The 14187-nt window shown below is 46.1% G+C and overlaps 1 pseudogene; it reads right to left on the reverse strand.

Annotated features, from left to right (window-relative positions):
• Nucleotides 1–8819: 8819 nt before the first annotated feature.
• LOC121548471 lies at nt 8820–12209 on the reverse strand (annotated as a pseudogene).
• Nucleotides 12210–14187: the final 1978 nt, after the last annotated feature.

Here is a 14187-nt window from a genome sequence, read left to right on the forward strand (position 1 = left end):
ATCAGACCACATGACCTTTTCCCATTCCTCCTCTGGATCATCCAGATGGTCATTGGCAAACTTCAGACGGGCCTGGACATGCGCTGGCTTGAGCAGGGGGACCTTGCGTGCGCTGCAGGATTTTAATCTATGACGGCGTAGTGTGTTACTAATGGTTTTCTTTGAGACTGTGGTCCCAGCTCTCTTCAGGTCATTGACCAGGTCCTGCCGTGTAGTTCTGGGCTGATCCTTCACCTTCCTCATGATCATTGATGCCCCACGAGGTGAGATCTTGCATGGAGCCCCAGACCGAGGGTGATTGACCATCATCTTGAACTTCTTCTATTTTCTAATAATTGCGCCAACAGTTGTTGCCTTCTCACCAAGCTGCTTGCCTATTGTCCAGTAGCCCATCCCAGCCTTGTGCAGGTCTACAATTTTATCCCTGATACCCTGACACAGCTCTCTGGTCTTGGCCATTGTGGAGAGGTTGGAGTCTGTTTGATTGAGTGTGTGGACAGGTGTCTTTTATACAGGTAAAGAGTTCAAACAGGTGCAGTTAATACAGGTAATGAGTGGAGAACAGGGGGGCTTCTTAAAGAAAAACTAACAGGTCTGTGAGAGCCGGAATTCTTACTGGTTGGTAGGTGATCAAATACTTATGTCATGCAATAAAATGCAAATGAATTACTTAAAAATCATACATTGTGATTTTCTGGATTTTTGTTTTAGATTATGTCTATCACAGTTGAAGTGTACCTATGATAAATATTACAGACCTCTACATGCTTTGTAAGTAGGAAAACCTGCAAAATCGACAGTGTATCAAATACTTGTTCTCCCCACTGTACAACCAACTTACCAAAGACTCCTTGAAAGAGAGAAACCTGTTGTTAAAACTGTGTGAGTTTGGGACGAGGATAGCATCACCCTTTTACAGGGTTGTTTTGACTGTACAATGTATAAATGAATTGACAGATGTCGTTTCAAGCTACAGTATATCAACTTTTATGTGGATTTAGTAGTGCCCACCAAGACTAGCAAAATATTTCCTAAAAATAAACCATGGGTATCTAAGAAACTGAAAGTGGTGCTAAATAAGAAAAAGTTAGTACATGCAGAGGGAAATCAAAAGGTAATGAAGGACATACAGAGAGAAGTTAAAAGACAGATCCAGATAGATAAAGATAAGATGTTGTACATCTTGTACACTAATGACTGTAAAAGCTCCTACCCTAGTAGACACCTGGTAAAGTTAGCAGACGACACAGCACTGGTCAGTTTACTCCAGGATGATAAGGAGGAGCACGGGCCAGTCTTGGAGGACTTTTTGACATGGTGTGACAACTCTCACTTAGTGCTCAATACAAAAAAGACCAAAGAGATGCACATTGATTTTAGGAAAGATGTAACAACTTCCCCACCGACTGTTGTTAAGGACAAGACATTGATTTAATGGAGGAGTATAAATACCTGGGTTTTGTACATGACCACAAGCTACAATGGGGAAAGTGTACTGAGCAGATTTATAAGAAAGGACAGCAAAGGCTGTACTTTTTAAGGAAACTAAGCTCTTTTAATGTTGATTGGTTAATGTTGATCACTCTTTTACAAGTAATTCATTGAAAGTATCTTAACATATTGTATCATTTGCTGGTACGGAAATGCTAATGTCATTCAGAGAAATATGTTAAGAAAAATTGTTAGCTCTGCTAGTAAGGTGCTAGGGGTCGAGCAGACAGGTCTGGAGGTCATTCATGATATAAGAGCATTCACAAAAGCCCACAAGGTACTAATGGACCCCAGACATCCTCTTTACCAGGAGTTTGAGCTACTCCCCTCAGGGCGACTTTACAGGGCACCAGGGCACAAACGTTGATAGAGCGTTCTGTTGTGTATAGTGTACAGATTAGCCATCGATGAATTCCACTTTTTCTACCGGTATGTATTGTGTGTATAGTCCTTTGTCTATCTTCGATTCTGTGTTGTTATGTATGCACAGCGCCACAACCAAAGTTTGCCAATGTGTTTTTTAAACACTTCATATGTGATATTACTGGCTAGGAAAAACTCCCTGGAAAGGCAGGAACCTAGGAAGAAACCAAGAGAGGAACCAGGGCCTGAAGGGTGGCCAGTCCTCATCTGGCTGTGCATGGTGGAGATTATAGGAGTACAGTAGCTTTCAAAATTATTCACCCCCTTGGCATTTTTCCTTATTTTTTGCCTTACAACCTGGAATTAAAATTGATTTTTTGGGGGGTTTGTATCATTTGATTTACACAACATGCCTACCACTTTGAAGATGCAAAATATGTTTTACTGTGAAACAAACAATAAATAAAAACTTGGCGTGCATAACTATTCACCTCCCCAAAGTCAATACTTTGTAGAGCCACCTTTTGCAGCAATTACAGCTGCAAGTCTCTTGGGGTATGTCTCTGTAAGCTTGGTATATCTAGCAACTGGGATTTTTGCCCATTCTTCAAGGCAAAACTGCTCCAGCTCCTTCAAGTTGGATGGGTTCCGCTGGTGTACAGCAATCTTTAAGACATTCCACAGATTCTCAATTGGATTGAGGTTTGGGCTTTGACTAGGCCATTCCAAGACATTTAAATGTTTCCCCTTAAACCACTCGAGTGTTGCTTTAGCAGTATGCTTAGGGTCATTGTCCTGCTGGAAGGTGAACCTCCGTCCCAGTCTCAAATCTCTGGAAGACTGAAACAGGTTTCCCTCAAGAATTTCCCTGTATTCAGTGACATCCATCATTCCTTCAATTCTGACCAGTTTCCCAGTCCCTGCCGATGGAAAAACATCCCCACAGCATGATGCTGCCACCACCATGCTTCACTGTGGGGATGGTGTTCTCGGGGTGATGAGAGGTGTTGGATTTGCGCCAGACATAGCGTTTTCCTTGATGGCCAAAAAGCTCAATTTTAGTCTCATCTGACCAGAGTACCTTCTTCCATATGTTTGGGGAGTCTCCCACATGCCTTTTGGCGAACACCAAACGTGTTTGCTTATTTTTTTCAATAAGCAATGGCTTTTTTCTGGCCACTCTTCCGTAAAGCCCAGCTCTGTGGAGTGTACGGCTTAAAGTGGTCCTATGGACAGATACTCCAATCTCCGCTGTGGAGTTTGCAGCTCCTTCAGGGTTATCTTTGGTCTCTTTGTTGCCTCTCTGATTAATGCCCTCCTTGCCTGGTCCGTGAGTTTTTGTGAGCGGCCCTCTCTTGGCAGGTTTGTTGTGGTGCCATATTCTTTCCATTTTTTAATAATGGATTTAATGGTGCTCCGTGGGATGTTCAAAGTTTCTGATATTTTTTTATAACCCAATCCTGATCTGTACTTCTCCACAACTTGTCCCTGACCTGATTGGAGAGCTCCTTGGTCTTCATGGTGCCCCTTGCTTGGTGGTGTTGCAGACTCTGGGGCCTTTCAGAACAGGTGTATATATACTGCGATCATGTGACAGATCATGTGACACTTAGATTGCACACAGGGGGATTAATACTTTTGCAAGGCACTGTATGGCTACAATCAGGCTGACAGGGCACGGAAGTAGCGGAAGTGGGCGTTGCTACGTTGTGCAAAAGGTCTATTAAATGTACTCTGTGGTGTACTAGTGTGTTTAGTCTCCAACTTGGATCGCGCTTCCAGAAGCTTTAAAATGAGGGCCAGGTTGTCAGGATGGGTAAGGTACTGTATATATACACATTCATTACACGTAAGTACCCCTCAAGATACACTTCATTTTAACTAGCGAAAGCCTGTGTAACACCTAGCAATTACATTGTACATAGGCAAACATTACATGTACTATGCTTCGAAAGAGTGTCTTATTCCTCATCTGGGATGACACTCGTATTAGTTCCCAGTCAGTGAGGTTGACCGACCGATCTGTTTTCGTAAACTCAACCAAGTTAACACAGATGGTACACTTTATTTTAGGGGCAAGTGCTAGCAACAACGTTAACTGGAGATATATTTTGAACGGGGAACATTCATGGTTAAGCAATTAGAGCATAGGCTATAATCTCTCAGACACCCAGCGCATCCACAAGGGATCACAACCTTTGTCACAGTTGTTAATGAATCGGATGCAGCTGAGAAGAACCAAACACTAAGTTGGTGAATTTAGTGGAAACCTGCCCATTTGTAACAAGCATGGTAAGAAGCATTCATTGTTACACTTCTGTAATTACAGACCACAATTACTACCAGTTACATGTTATTACACTAACTATGAGTTGTTACAGTTAACCTTTTTTTCACATGATATCATGCTCTCACATGTTGTCAAGTGTAGTTTTATGTTATCACGTTGCTTCACATGTTTGTTATCACATAAACTTCACATTAAATAATGTGATCATGTGTTCATATGTGAAATTTTAATGTTTTTTCCGTAAGGGTACTATTGGAAATTTCAACAAGATTTTGTGTCACGCCCTGACTCAGGGGACGTTGATTTGTTGAGTCAGGGTGTGTATATTCCGTGTTATGTTGTGTTTTTCTATGTTTAGTTCTAGATCGTTTAGATCTATGTTGGCCAGGGTGGTTCCCAATCAGAGGCAGCTGTATCTCGTTGTCTCTGATTGGGGACCATACTTAGGCAGATCTTGTTCCGTAAAGGTTTGTTTTGTGTAACCTAGGACTTCACGTATCGTTTGTTTGTTGTTTTGTGTCGTGTTAAGTACTTAATAAAATGTACGCTTATCACGCTGCGCCTTGGTCCGTATCTTCCGTTAACGATCGTGACAGAAGATCCCACCAAATGAGGACCAAGTAGCGTGTCCAGGAACAGACAGCCTGGACCTGGGAGGAGATCCTGGATGGGAAGGGATCCTGGACTTGGGAGGAGATTCAGGCAGGAATGGATAGCCGTCCCTGGGAGGAGACTGTGGAGGCGCGCTATAGAGAGGAGCAGCGGCAACGCAGAAGGTGCCGGCCGAGGAGGAAGCCCGAGAGACAGCCCCAATAATTTTTTTTGGGGGGGCTAAAAGGGTGGTTGGCGGAGCCTAGTGTTAGAGCAGAGCCAACTCCCCGTACTCATGCTAGGAAGCGTGTGACTGGGCAGGCTCCGTGTTATGCGGAGCCACGTACTGTGCCGCGAGTGTTCCGGCACAGTCCTGTACGTCCTGTGCGAGCACCACGCACGTGTCGTGCGAAGATGGGCATTCAGCCAGGACGGGGTGTGCCGGCTCAACGCTCGTGGTCTCCAGTACGCCTCCTCGGTCCCGTATATCCTGCGCCGGTGCTACGTGTTGTATCGCCAGTACGAGTGCACAGCCCCGTACGTCCTGTGCTAATGCCTCACACATATTGTGTGGAAGTAGCCATTCAGCCAGGACAGGTTGTGTCAGCTCTCCGCTCCAGACATCCAGTCCGCCTCCACAGTCCGGTACGGCCCGTTCCTGCTCCCCGCACAAAGACAGTGGTGCGTGTTCCCAGTCCGGCCCGGCCCGTTCCTGCTCCCCGCACCAAGCCAGTGGTGCGTGTTCCCAGTCCGGCCCGGCCCGTTCCTGCTCCCCGCACCAAGCCAGTGGTGTGTGTTCCCAGTCCGGCCCTGCCTGTTCCTGTCCCTCGCGCCAAGCCAGTGGTGCGCGTCGCCAGCCCGGTCCGGCCTGTTCCTGTCCCTCGCACCAAGCCAGTAGTGCGCGTCGCCAGCCCGGTCCGGCCCGTTCCTGCTCCCCGCACCAAGCCAGTGGTGCGCGTCGCCAGCCTGGTCCGGCCCATTCCTGCTCCCCGCACCAAGCCAGTGGTGCGCGTCGCCAGCCCGGTCCGGCCCGTTCCTGCTCCCCGCACCAAGCCAGTGGTGCGCGTCGTCAGCCCGGTCCGGCCCGTTCCTGCTCCCGCACCAAGCCAGTGGTGCGCGTCGTCAGCCCGGTCCGGCCCGTTCCTGCTCCCCGCACCAAGCCAGTGGTGCGTGTGTCCAGTCCGGCACGGCCCGTGCCTGTTCCACCGGTGCCTGGTCCGGCACCGGTCAGCTGCTCCACTCTGGAGCCAGAGCAATCCGCTCCATCGGGGTCCAGTCCAACTCCAGTCAGCGGATCCACTCCGGAGCCAGAGCAATCCGCTCCACCGGGGTCCAGTCCAGCTCCGGTCAGCTGCTCCACTCCGGAGCCAGAGCAATCCGCTCCACCGGGGTCCGGTCCAACTCCTGTCAGCGGATCCACTCCGGAGCCAGAGCAATCCGATCCACCGTCGTCGTGTCCAGCTCCAGTCAGCGGTGCCAGTCCAGACCCAGACGTCAGCCCCTCTCCAGGTTCGGGGTCTCCCACACCAGGGTCCAGACAGGGCTTGGTACTTCGTGGGAGGAAGGAGAGGGGAAGCAGCGTGCCGAGGTCCAGACCAGACCAGGGGCGCAACAGGGAGGTGGAGAGAAAGTGGTGGTCACGCCCGGAGCCGGATCCGCCTCCAAGGCGGAATGCCCACCCGGCCCCTACCCTGTTATGTTTTTGTGGCGCGGTCGGAGTCCGCACCTTTGGGGGGGTACTGTCAAGCCCTGACTCAGGGGACGTTGATTTGTTGAGTCAGGGTGTGTATATTCCGTGTTATGTTGTGTTTTTCTATGTTTAGTTCTAGATCGTTTAGATCTATGTTGGCCAGGGTGGTTCCTAATCAGAGGCAGCTGTATCTCGTTGTCTATGATTGGGGACCATACTTAGGCAGCCTGTTTGGCACTAGTCGGTGTGGGATCTTGTTCCGTAAAGGTTTGTTTTGTGTAACCTAGGACTTCACGTATCGTTTGTTTGTTGTTTTGTGTCGTGTTAAGTACTTAATAAAATGTACGCTTATCACGCTGCGCCTTGGTCCATATCTTCCGTTAACGATCGCGACATTTAGTTAGAGCGTACAGTGCCTTCAGAATGTATTCATACCCCTTGACTTATTCCACATTTTCTTATGTTACAGCCTGAATTCAAAACAAAATCCTTACCCATCCACACACAATACCCCATAGTGACAAAGTGAAAACCTGTTTTTAGAAAATTTTCCACATTTATTGAAAATGAAATACAGAAATATCTAATTTACATACGTATTCACCCCCTGAGTTAGAATCACCTTTGGCAGCAATTACAGCTGTGAGTCTTTTTGGGTAAGTCTCTAAGAAGGGCTGGATTGTACAATATTCGCACATTATTCCTTTTTAAATTCTTCAAGCGCTGTCAAGTTTGTTGTTGATCATTGCTAAACAGCCATTTTAAAGTATTGCCATAGATTTTCAAGCCGATTTAAGTCAAAACTGTAACTAGGCCACTCAGGAACATTCAATGTCTTGATAAGCAACTCCATTGTATATTTGGCCTTGTGTTTTAGGTTATTGTCCTGCTGAAAGGTGAATTTGTCTGCCAGTGTCTGTTGGATAGCAGACTTAACCAGGTTTTCCTCTAGGATTTTGCCTGTGCTTAGCTTTATTCTGTTTCTTTTTATCCCAAAAAATACCTCCCTTGTCCTTGCCGATGACAAGCATGCCCATAACATGATGCAGCCACCACCATGCTTGAAAATATGAAGAGTGGTACTCAGTGATGTGTTGTGTTGGAGTTGCACTTAAAATAACACTTTGTATTCAGGACATAAAGTGCATTTCTTTGCCACATCTTTTGCAGTTTTACTTTAGTGCCTTATTGCAAACAGGATGCATTTTTTTGAATATTTTTATTCTGTACAGGCTTCCTTCTTTTCACTCTGTCATTTAGGTTCGTTTTGTGGAGTAACTACAATGTTTTTGATCCATCCTCTGTTTTCTCCTATCACAGCCATTAAACTCTGTAACTGTTTTAAAGTCACCAAGCATCATGGTGAAATTCCTGAGCGGTATCCTTCCTCTCGGGCAACTGAGTTAGGAAGGACGCCTGTATCTTTGTAATGAGTGGGTGTATTGATACACCATCCAAAGTGTGATTAATAACTTCACCATGCTCAAATGGATATTCAATGTCTGCTTTTCTTTTTTTACCCATCTACCAATAGGTGCCCTTCTTTGCAAGGCATTGGAAAATCACTGCTCGACTGAGGGACCTTACAAATAATTGTATGTGTGGGGTACAGAGAAGAGGTAGTCATTCAAAAATCATGTTAAACACTATGATTGCACACAGAGTGAGTCCATGCAACTTATTATGTGACTTGTTAAGCTACTTTTTACTCCTGAACTTATTTAGGCTTGCCATAACAAAGGGGTTGAATACTTTAATACTTACTTATTAATTAGTATACAATACAGATCACGGTCATAAATGGAGTCATTTTGCTCATTTAACCACTTCCCCCTGTTTGATAGATAAGACATTCATTATCAGATCATCACTTCACAAATATCACAATTTTTCAGCTCGTCTCAACTTGTTCAGAACACCATTATTTGAGCTGGTAGATCCTAATGTAAGTTAATCTATGTTTTTAAATGTGTTCATTTTATTTATGAGTACAATAGCATTTTCTCTACTGTTGTAAGGGGAACGCAAATTCATCACACGTCTGCTGACCAATAAAAGTTAGAAGATGAAGATTTATTTAATACACATTAGGCCTTGACATGTATGTTGTTTATACTTAGCAAGCATTGAAGTATCAGTTGAAAAACATTGGATTGGACCTATACAATAGAATCATCCAACCCCCCCACCCTCTACCTCAGACCACCCGCCCTATATACATACACACACACACACACACACACACACACACACACACACACACACATACGCACACACACACACACTCCTAGAACATGAAAAACAAGTTTCTCGTCATGCCCTGACCCCTGACCATACAGTGTGAGGAACCAGTGAAACCCACCCCTTCCACACCACCCCCTGATTACTGAAACCTTACAGGGTAATGGAGGTGTTCCTAGACCTTTGACTGGCCGTGCTGTTGGCTGAGCCCCTGTGGTAAGCCACCATCAACCTCTTGCTTATCAGCCCATGCTTATGGAGCGCCACCAAGAGATGGTTCCGGAACTTCTGCCTGATGAAGGCGTACAGCACAGGGTTGACAGCGCAGTGCGTGAATGCCATCATTTTTCATAGCTGTCTATTTACCACCACAAACCAATGCTGGCATTAAGATTGCACTGAATGAGTTGTACAAGGCCATTAATCAACAGGAAAACGCTCATCCAGATGCAGCGCTCCTAGTGGCCGGAGACTTTAATGCAGGGAAACTTAAATCCGTTCTACCTAATTTCTACCAGCATGTTAAATGTGCAACCAGAGGGAAAACAACTCTAGACCACCTTTACTCCACACACAGAGACGCATACAAAGCTCTCCCTCGCCCTCCATTTGGCAAATCTGACCATAACTCTATCCTCCTGATTCCTGCTTATAAGCAAAAACTAAAGCAGGAAGCACCAGTGACTCGGTTAATAAAAAAGTCATCAGATGACGCAGATGCTAAGCTACAGGACTGTTTTGCTAGCACAGACTGGAACATGTTCCGGGATTCTTCAGACAGCATTGAGGAGTACACCACATCAGTCACTGGCTTCATCAATAAGTGCATCGATGATGTCGTCCCCACAGTGACCGTACGTACATACCCCAACCAGAAGCCATGGATTACAGGAAACATCCGCACTGAGCTAAAGGGTAGAGCTGCCGCTTTCAAGGAACGGGACTCTAACCCGGACGCTTATAAGACGAACCATCAAACAGGCAAAGAGTCAATACAGGTCTAAGATTGAATCGTACTACACTGGCTCTGACGCTCGTCGGATGTGGCAGGGCTTGAAAACTATTACAGACTACAAAGGGAAGCACAGCCGCGAGCTGCCCAGTGACACAAGCCTACCAGACGAGCTAAACCACTTCTATGCTCGCTTCGAGGCAAGCAACACTGAAGCATGCATGAGAGCACCAGCTGTTCCCGGATGACTATGTGATCACGCTCTCCGTAGCCGATGTGAGTAAGACTTTTAAGCAGGTCAACATTCACAAGGCCGCAGGGCCAGACGGATTACCAGGACGTGTACTCCGAGCATGTGCTGACCAACTGGCAAGTGTCTTCACTGACATTTTCAACATGTCCCTGACTGAGTCTGTAATACCAACATGTTTCAAGCAGACCACCATAGTCCCCGTGCCCAAGGACTCTAAGATAACCTGCCTAAATGACTACCGACCCGTAGCACTGACGTCTGTAGCCATGAAGTGCTTTGAAAGGCTGGTCATGGCTCACATCAACAGCATTATCCCAGAAACCCTAGACCCACTCCAATTTGCATACCGCCCCAACAGATCCACAGATGATGCAATCTCTATTGCACTCCACACTGCCCTTTCCCACCTGTACAAGAGGAACACCTACGTGAGAATGCTATTCATTGACTACAGCTCAGCATTCAACACCATAGTGCCCTCTAAGCTCATCACTAAGCTAAGGATCCTGGGACTAAACACCTCCCTCTGCAACTGGATCCTGGACTTCCTGACGGGCCGCCCCCAGGTGGTAAGGGTAGGTAACAACACATCTGCCACACTGATCCTCAACACGGGGGCCCCTCAGGGGTGCGTGCTCAGTCCCCTCCTGTACTCTCTGTTCACCCATGACTGCATGGCCAGGCACGACTCCAACACCATCATTAAGTTTGCCGATGACACAACAGTGGTAGGCCTGATCACCGACAACGATGAGACAGCCTATAGGGAGGAGGTCAGAGATCTGGCCGTGTGGTGCCAGGACAACAACCTCTCCCTCAATGTGACCAAGACAAAGAAGATGATTGTGGACTACAGGAAAAAAAAGAGGACTGAGCACGCCCCCATTCTCATCGATGGGGCTGTAGTGGAACAGGTTGAGAGCTTCAAGTTCCTTGGTGTCCACATCACCAACGACCTATCATGGTCCAAACACACCAAGATAGTCGTGAAGAGGGCACGACAAAGCCTATTTCCCCTCAGGAGACTAAAAAGATTTGGCATGGGTCCTCAGATCCTCAAAAAATTATACAGCTGCACCATTGAGAGCATCCTGACTGGTTGCATCACCGCCTGGTATGGCAACTGCTTGGCCTCCGACCGCAAGGCACTACAGAGGGTAGTGCGTACGGCCCAGTACATCACTGGGGCAAAGCTTCCTGCCATCCAGGACCTCTATACCAGGCGGTGTCAGAGGAAGGCCCTCAAAATTGTCAAAGACTCCAGCCACCCTAGTCATAGACTGTTCTCTCTGCTACCGCACGGCAAGCGGTACCGGAGTGCCAAGTCTAGGTCCAAAAGACTTCTCAACAGCTTCTACCCCCAAGCCATAAGACTCTGAACAGCTAATCATGGCTACCCGGACTATTTGCACTGCCCCCCCACCCCATCCTTTTTACGCTGCTGCTACTCTGTTAAGTATTTATGCATAGTCACTTTAACTCTACCCACATGTACATATATTACCTCAACTACCTCAACTAGCCGGTGCCCCCGCACATTGACTCTGCAACGGTACCCCCCTGTATATATAGCCTCCCTACTGTCACTTTATTTTTCTTCTGCTCTTTTTTTTCTCAACACTTTTTTTGTTGTTGGTTTATTTTTACTTTTTTTGTTTAAAATAAATGCACTGTTGGTTAAGGGCTGTAAGTAAGCATTTCACTGTAATGTCTGCACCTGTTGTATTCGGCGCATGTGACCAATAAAATTTGATTTGATTTGATTTGATCACCTTGGTGACGTACAGCGGCAAGCTCACACTGTTCCGGAACTCCACCAGCACGCTGATGTTGCGCGGCAGCTAGCACGCAATGAACGGCAGCACCACGCCCAGGATGACGTGCATTGCCTTGTGCTTCTGGTTGCCGTTGCACATGCCACGGAACAGCGTTTGCTGCCGTGCAGCTGTAGCAGACAACCATGAGTGCCAGCGGCAGGAAGAAGCCCAGTACGTGGTGAATCACATGCACACCCACCTGCCACCGGTCGCTGCTCACCGTGGTCAGGTTCTCAAAGCAGATGGTCTGGCCGTTGAGATCCTCCGGTTGGATAGCCTCCCGTTGGAGCGCCACGGTCAATGAGAGAAGCCCCGCCCCCAGCCACACAGCTCTGCACACCAACCCCCACCGGGTTAATATAGCTTGTCATCTTATGGTAGAAAATGACAATGTACAAATAAAAGTATTGTGCAGAGCCGCATGCTGTTTCACTTGCTAACAGTTGCAACCTGTAATACTACTGTTAGGCCTACATGTATTGCATATGGCTCTGTCTGTTTGTGTGACCTGGTTTTGTCATCTATGTCAATGTTATCTGTAAATTTTGATTATAAATGTTGATCTGTCTTTTTAATTCAGTGCTCAAGATGCTAGACCTGAATAAGTGAACTGAACTGTGGTATCATGACCAAATTGTTGTACAGTGGGGAAAAAAAGTATTTAGTCAGCCACCAATTGTGCAAGTTCTCCACCTTAAAAAGATGAGAGAGGCCTGTAATTATCATCATAGGTACACGTCAACTATGACAGACAAAATGAGGAAAAAAAATCCAGAAAATCACATTGTAGGATTTTTAATGAATTTATTTGCAAATTATGGTGGAAAATAAGTATTTGGTCAATAACAAAAGTTTCTCAATACTTTGTTATATACCCATTGTTGGCAATGACACAGGTCAAACGTTTTCTGTAAGTCTTCACAAGGTTTTCACACACTGTTGCTGGTATTTTGGCCCATTCCTCCATGCAGATCTCCTCTAGAGCAGTGATGTTTTGGGGCTGTCGCTGGGCAACACGGACATTCTCCCAATCCTCTTCTGGATCATCCAAATGCACTCTAGCAAACTTCAGACGGGCCTGGACATGTACTGGCTTAAGCAGGGGGACACGTCTGGCACTGCAGGATTTGAGTCCCTGGCGGCGTAGTGTGTTACTGATGGTAGGCTTTGTTACTTTGGTCCCAGCTCTCTGCATGTCATTCACTAGGTCCCCCCGTGTGGTTCTGGGATTTTTGCTCACCGTTGTTGTGATCATTTTGACCCCAAGGGGTGAGATCTTGCGTGGAACCCCAGATCGAGGGAGATTATCAGTGGTCTTTTTATGTCTTCCATTTCCTAATAATTGCTCCCACAGTTGATTTCTTCAAACCAAGCTGCTTACCTATTGCAGATTCAGTCTTCCCAGCCTGGTGCAGGTCTACAATTTTGTTTCTGGTGTCCTTTGACAGCTCTTTGGTCTTGGCCATAGTGGAGTTTGGAGTGTGACTGTTTGAGGTTGTGGACAGGTGTCTTTTATACTGATAACAAGTTCAAACAGGTGCCATTAATACAGGTAACGAGTGGAGGACAGAGGAGCCTCTTAAAGAAGAAGTTACAGGTCGGTGAGAGCCAGAAATCTTGCTTGTTTGTAGGTGACCAAATACTTATTTTCCACCATAATTTGCAAATAAATTCATTAAAAATCCTACAATGTGATTTTCTGGATTTTTTTCCCTCAATTTGTGTGTCATAGTTGACGTGTACCTATGATGAAAATTACAGGCCTCTCTCATCTTTTTAAGTGGGAGAATTTGCACAATTGGTGGCTGACTAAATACTTTTTTCCCCACTGTATTTGACTGGGCTTCTTACTTAAGTAAAAAAAAAAACATGACCAAAGATTCAAAACACTGATAAGAAGTTATTGTTTCTGGCACAAGAACTGTCGCAAGAGGAGGAACTGGCAACCAATCCAACGTGTAGTGTACAACAACTTCTCATCTGACATATGTCACAACACATCATGCATTGTTCACAGACCCTAAACTCTGTGAACCTGGTTTATTGAAAAAACTGTTTATTATCTGTCTACAGTTTTATCTACAGGGAGAACCCCTTGCGGAACATGTGCTATGCTCTCTGTTTCTGAGAAACAGCTAAGAAGATTCTTATCTGACCACAGAAACTGAAATGTTTACAGTCATGGTGTAAGCCACCCTTCCCTTTTCCTCACTTTTAAAAACACATGTTTATGTTTAGAGTCATGAATAACTCCAGTTCAATCAAGTAAAGGCTTAACTGAATGACAACAAAGACAGAATACAAAATGGAATTTTATTGAATAGTTTGGGGTAGGCCTCTTCTCTCAGGAATGCTCTTCAGAGCCAGTTGCTGATGACAAGTTGCCCTATGCACAAGTTGCCCTATGCTGGGCAGCCCCATCCCCCCCACAACCTCTTGGTTCACTGCATTCTGATTTTCCTGCTATGCCACCATGTCTGTATTAGTAACGGATTTCAC

This window comes from Coregonus clupeaformis, chromosome 4 (assembly GCF_020615455.1).
Source record: "Coregonus clupeaformis isolate EN_2021a chromosome 4, ASM2061545v1, whole genome shotgun sequence".
NCBI classification, from domain to species: domain Eukaryota; kingdom Metazoa; phylum Chordata; class Actinopteri; order Salmoniformes; family Salmonidae; genus Coregonus; species Coregonus clupeaformis.